General features: G+C 42.1%; 1 pseudogene; it reads left to right on the top strand.

The window, feature by feature from the left end:
- Positions 1–312: 312 nt before the first annotated feature.
- Positions 313–430, top strand: LOC124556860 (annotated as a pseudogene).
- The last annotated feature ends 6,405 nt before the right edge of the window (positions 431–6,835 follow it).

Below are 6,835 nucleotides of genomic sequence, written 5' to 3'. Positions count from 1 at the left end.
GCTACAGAGGTTAAAAACTATAGAGGAATACAGGGATTGGAATATACCAAGTAAATAATTGAGACTGTAAGTTGCAAATGCTTCTCTGAGAAGAGGTTACAACAGGAGAGGAATTTATGTCGAGCCACACGGAACCACTTAGAACACTCATGACTCAAAAATTAATAAATAAATAAGTAAAAATATTTTAGTCAGTGTATTGAAATTTCATATTATCATTGTTTTTCACATTATTATTTATGTCTCACTACTATTTCCTACTTCGCTTCTTTATTATTTTGGTTGTCATTAGATACATCTTTGCAGGATGTAGGCAACGGCCTTGCCACAGTGGATACACCTGTTCCCGTATGATCACCGAAGTTCAGCGCTGTCGGGCGTGGCCGGCACTTGGATGGGTGACCATCCGGGCCGCCATGCGCTGTTGCCATTTTTCTGGGTGTACTCAGCCCCAAAAGGGTTCAAATGGCTCTGAGCACTATGGGACTTAACAGCTATGGTCATCAGTCCCCTAGAACGTAGAACTACTTATACCTAACTAACCTAAGGACATCACACAACACCCAGTCATCACGACGCAGAGAAAATCCCTGACCCCGCCGGGAATCAAACCCGGGAACCCGGGCGTGGGAAGCGAGAACGCTACCGCACGATCACGAGCTGCGGACTACTCAGCCTCATGACGGCAACTAAGGAGCTACTCGACCGAATAGCAGCGGCTCCGGTCAGAGAAAACCATCATAACGAGCTGGAAGCGGTGTGTTGACCACACGCCCCTCCTATCTGCATCGTCCGTGAGGATGATACGGTGGTCGGATGGTACCGATGGGCCACTTGTGGCCTGAAGACGGAGTGCTTTTGGGGCATGTGCTTGCTAGCTACATTTACATTTATAAATGCTGTATCTGGCAAAATGTGTTAATGTGACTCCCGCCATTAATTTTCCAACCCAAGTCAATCAGAATAAAGTGGAGATATCTCGTTCATGCATGTTATTAAGACAGCAGAGATATTAAACTTGACAGCTGCCCGATGAAAGGAGCTAATGTTGCGTTCTGCATTCGACATACTGCAGGATTCTGAATGTCGTGAGTGACTTACCAAATTTTCTAATTATCTTTAGTTTTTTAATCTACATTCTTTTGTAAGTTTGTTTACTAACTTAGAAAGTGACCTTTGCATTAAATTTGTAACAAAAAGATTTATTTTTGGGCTATAACATCAGATTTATCTTCATTGCGTTTCTCAGTTGAATAATTAGGCACCTTCCGGTAAACTTCGATGCTTAAATCTTTGCTGAGCCAGTTTCGTTACACTCTGACATTTGTGTGCGTCTGGAGACTAACGTTGATACCATTGACAGTATTTCTTGCAATGTCCCTCACTCCAGTGAGTTGTACGTTTCTGTGACGTTCTCAATCTGAAAAAAAACTCATGACGAATAACGCAGCAATTGTTTGGAACTTTCCCAACACAAGAATTGGTCGAATTTCTAACGTTTCTTGAACTGCATTTCCTTAGCGTTCTTACAATAAACGTGAACCTTGCATCTGCGCTCCTAATAGTTCAGTTTGTACCATCATCATCATCTTGGACAGTTTCCAGCCACTGGCTGGGTCTGTCGGGAACACAAGCCTCTCCGTCGTGTTCTGTCTTTCCACCATTCCCCCTCTTCCACCTTCGTCCAGTTCTCTCCTCTTCTCGTCACACATTCCTTCACTCCCTTCACCCATCTATCTCTTGGTCTTCCTCTGGGCGTCTTCCCCTCCAGTTGCAGATCAAACATCCTCTTTGGAATTCTTCCCTCATCCATTCTCTTCATGTGTCCATACCACTGCAGTCTTGATTTTTCTATCCTGTCCTGTACTGGTTCCTCCTTTAGTCTTTCCCTCACATACACATTTCGCAATCTGTCTCGTCTTGTTACACTCAACCTGCTCCTCTGGAACTTCATTTCACTAGCCTGTATTCTACTTTTGTCGCTTTTGTGCATTACCCATGTCTCACTTCCGTATGCCAATGTGGGGACAAAGTAGGTTCGGTATATAATTCCCTTGGATTTCTGTGGCACCTCCTTGCTCCAAATAAGCCCCCTAATGCATTTTCTGCACCTTTCATTTATTTCCATTGCGTTTCCCCCCTTACTTTCAATCATGCTTCCCAGGAACTTGAAGTTCTCTACCACTTGTAGTTTTTCCCCTCCACAAGTTATATCCACATTTGGCCTATTCTTCTTCCTTGTTGTGACAATTATTTCACTTTTCTTTGCAGAGAAATGCATTCCATATTGTGCTGCCGTTGCCTCCCATACATCTAACTGCTCTTGCACCTCCTTCTCGCAATTTCCCCATAACATCAGGTCATCGGCAAAAAGCACTGCTTTCATTTTATGATCTCCAATTGCATCTGATACTTGCTGTAGGATTTCATCCATAACAATAATAAACAATAAAGGCGAAAGTGCACTTCCCTGTCGCAGCCCATTTTCCAGCTTGAACCATGCAGTACGTTCCCTCCCCACTTTCACACAACTCTCACTTCCCTCATACATTTTTCTGACTTTTCGTGTTATCTCTTCATCTATCCCTTTTGCGTTCAGCGCATCCCAGAGCTTGTCCCTACAGATACTGTCATACGCCTTCTCAGTATCTAAAAAGGCCATGATTAAGTCCTTCCCGTACTCATAGTGCCTTTCCTGCAGTTGCCTTACCGCAAATATGAGGTCCGTTGTTGATCTTCCCTGTCTGAAACCATACTGCTCCTCTTGCAGTCTACTTTCAATACTGCTTCTTATTCTCTTCTCCAGGATCTTTTCATAGATTTTTCCACAGTGGCATAGCAGGGTGATTCCTCTGTAGTTCTCACATCTCCTTTTATCCCCTTTCTTGAAGATTGGGACTATAATTCCTTTCTTCCAATCCTCAGGAATTCTGTTCTCCTTCCACACCATCCTCAGCACACTGTATAGCCACTGGGTTCCTACTTCTCCTGCTGCTCGTATCATATCCACTGTTACTTCGTCCCAACCTGGTGCCTTGCCCCCTTTCATCCTCCTTATGGCTTCTTCCACTTCATTCCAAGTTAGATCATCAATTTCCCCACTATTATAATCGCCTGTTGCCTTAGGCTCTCCAACGCTCTTAGTTACCCGCTTGGCGGCATTCAACAGATCTTCAAAGTACTCCTTCCAAATCTTTTTGAGCTCATGCATTTCCTCCACAACTTTTCCATTATTATCCATGATCCTCAGGCACTCGCTTCTGTCGTTCCTCTTATTTCTTACCATGGTGTAAAGTACTTTTTTGTTCCCTTCACTGTCCTCTTCTAACATTCTTGTCCATTTTTCCATCCACTTCTTCTTCTCCGCCCTTACTATGGTCTGTGCCGCTTTCTTGCTTTCCTTATATTTTACCCTAGCTTCCTCTGTTCGGGTCTGGAACCATTCTCTGAAGGCTTTGTTCTTTCGAAGTACTGCCTCTTTACATATGTTGTTCCACCATGGGGTGGTGCGCTCCTAATAGTTCAGTTTGTATAATCGTTCCAATTTAGATACCTTTCAACGTTATCTCAATTTAAACTTTTGACTGATTCTAGTGAGCCGCGCGGAGTGGCCGCGCGGTTTGAGGCGCCATGTCACGGACAGCGAGGCCCCTCCCACCGGAGGTTCGAATCCTCCCTCGGGCATGGATGTGTGTGTGTTTGTGTGTGTGTGTTGTTCTTAGCATAAGCTAGTTTAAGTAGTGTGTAAGTCTAGGGGCCGATGACCTCAGCAGTTTGGTCCCTTACGAATTCGCACACATTTGATCATTTTTTAATCCCAGTGAATGTTTATCGCATGTATAGATGCTGATATTTATAACAAAGACACCCTTAACAGACACTGATGAGCCGAAACATGACGAGCACTGCCCATTTTGAGACTGAATGCCGCCTAATGCCATAATGGTCACGTGACGCGATAAGGAAAATATGTAAGGTATCACAGGTGCGATATGGACTGCAAAAGGGGGATTGGGGATTCCACTGACATGAGAAACTTTGACAAGTGTAACTTTGTTACGTCTCGGCACCTGGATCTCGGAAAAGACGAGCCGGTCGACTGTTCGTGTTCTGCTGTCACGAACATCTATGTCACGTTGTTGGACGAAGAAACAGTAAGTACGGGACAAAGTACTGGTCAATACGTTACAAAAAGTGGAGGTCGGAGTCTAGCCCGCTCTGTGATACAGGACTGGCCGGAATCTGTGGCAAATCTGACGACAGCGTGTAGACAAACAAGTGCGTGGATCGCTAGTGACTGGGTAGGGTTACAGGTTAAAGCCAGATGCCAGGGATGGATAGGACTTCAGTTCCCATCCCTCATTTAATCTGCTGGGCAGGGAGCACATTGTCTTTCCCTGTGTGATACACAAGAGCGCACAACAGCACATTAAAGATTTCAGTAATTTTAAATCGTGTAATTTCTTCCTAAAACTTTACAGAAATTTGTGAAAGTAATTAACTCAGAGTTTCAAATTAATTAAATCAATAGATTCCACATGGTTAACGTAAATTATACATTTGCTGCAATGTGACACTACAGAATCGAAATATTCATAGTAAACGTTGTTTGGTGTGAAAACATGGTTTGGAGGTTCCTGTAGTGTAGTATTTCTTCTCATTTTCCAGCTTGAATATGGTGCTGCAGTCTCTATATCCTAACTTATATCTGATGGGTAGATAATCTGTTACTTTTCGCTACATTATGGGACAAAATTTACCATTCGTTGAACAACTTAAGAAAGGTTCTACCTTTCTTAAGTTGTTCAACGAATGGTAAATTTTGTCCCATAATGTAGCGAAAAGTAACAGATTATCTACCCATCAGATATAAGTTAGGATATAGAGACTGCAGCACCATATTCAAGCTGGAAAATGAGAAATATGTATAGAATTTCAACTGAATTTGTTTGTTATTAACCGGTGCAATGACTACAAAGAGCTCAGTTCGAAGGAAAATTACTACTCAAAATTCTATACATAAATTGTACTAGCTGGATTTATTTGAAAAGAGAATCAAAATTTAAATAGTTTGTTTTTAATCATTTGCTGTGCAAAACATCTGTAAGTATGTATAACCCCCCTTGGAAGAGTTACTAGAAGCTTAATGTGGTAAGGGGATGCTTTTCAAGCAATAATTTGAGAGCACCAATGAACAAGAATGGAGTGTTCCGTTTACCGTCCCCGCGAAGGGCATATAAGCAACAGCGTTACGGAACTGACGTATCGGTCAGTCTGTATTTTGTATCCGGTCTGTCTTTTGGGTTCTCACGATGAAGTCACTTTGATGGCAGCTGCACAAAAGAGAGCGAACCCAGGATACCTGTGTAAGGAGAAACGGTAAGTAATCGAAACAGGAACTCCGGTCGTTCTTTAGTCATGTTACATGAAATGGAAATTTTCATTGAATTTTTTTGTGTTCTACTTGTTTGAATCATCAGTCTTCTGACTAGTTTGGTGCGGCCGGCAACGAATTCTTCTCCAGTGCCAACCTCTTCATCTTGGAGTACCATTTGCAACCAACGTCCTCAATTATTTGCTGGATGTAATCCAATCTCCATCCCCCTCTACAGTTATACCCTCTACAGCTCCCTCTAGTCCCATGGAAGTTATTCCCTGATGTCCTACCAACGTGTCCTCCCTTTTGTCAGTGGTTTCCATGTGTTTCTTTCCTCGCCGGTTCTGTCGAGAACCTCCTCATTCCTTAACTTATCAGTTCATATAATTTTCAACGTTCTTCTGTATAACCACATCTCGGACGCTTCAGTTCTCTTCTTTTGCAGTTTTCCCACAGTCCATGTCTCACTGCCATACAATGCTATGCTCCAAACGTACATTCACAGACATTTCTTCCTCAGATTAAGACCTATGTTGGATACTAGTAGACTTATCTTGATCAGGTGAGCTCTTTTTGCCAGAGCTATCTGCGTTTTACGTTTCATTGCCCCGTCTGTCAAATGTACCTTGCTGCCTTGGTAGCAGAAATCCGTAGCTTCGTCTTCTTCGTGATCTAGTTCTGCGTTAAATTTCTCGGTATTACCATTTCTGCTACTTCTCATTGCTTTCCTCTTTCTTCAGTTTACTCTCAGTCCATATTATGTACTCATTAGACTGTCGATTCGATTCCTCACTTCCTGTCATTCTTCTCCACTTTCACTAAGGATAGCAGTGTCATAAGCGCATCTTATCCATTATATCCTTCCACTGCTAATTTCAATCCCACTCTTCAACCTTACTTTTATTTCTGTCATTACTTCTTCGATGTATAAATTGAACGGTAGAGTCGAGACCCTACATCCCTGTCTTTCAGCCTTCTAATCCGAACACTTCGTTCTCGGTCTTAAACTGTTATTATTACTCCTAGTTTCTTGTGCATATTATATAATACTCGTCTATCCCTACAGCGTACCCCTATTTTTCTCATAATTTCGAACATCTTTCACCATTTGATATAGTAGAATACTCTTTATAGGTTGACTAATCTCATGAAGGAGTCTTGATTTTTCTTCAGCCTTGCTTCCATCACACTGGTCGAGAATGAACATGTTTGGGGCTCAAAAATAGTTAATCATTATGTATTGCCAACTGCTGAATTAAAAAATCAGCATAAAATGACAGATTAGTTTTTGCTTCGGAGATAAAGTGACATTTAATTTTTATAGTCAACATTTCAGTTTTTGTTTTCAGGGTTGGCACACCTGTCTAGTAACGAAACACAAATGCTCTTATGCTGTTTTTAAGTCATAAACATAGATACTGTTGCTGTGACTGTGAGTCGTATAGTTTCTGTCGTAAT

The sequence above is a fragment of the Schistocerca americana genome, chromosome 1, assembly GCF_021461395.2.
Source record: "Schistocerca americana isolate TAMUIC-IGC-003095 chromosome 1, iqSchAmer2.1, whole genome shotgun sequence".
NCBI lineage: Eukaryota > Metazoa > Arthropoda > Insecta > Orthoptera > Acrididae > Schistocerca > Schistocerca americana.
The sequence above is the reverse complement of the archived record's forward strand: the minus strand, read 5'-3'. Positions and strand labels throughout refer to the sequence as shown.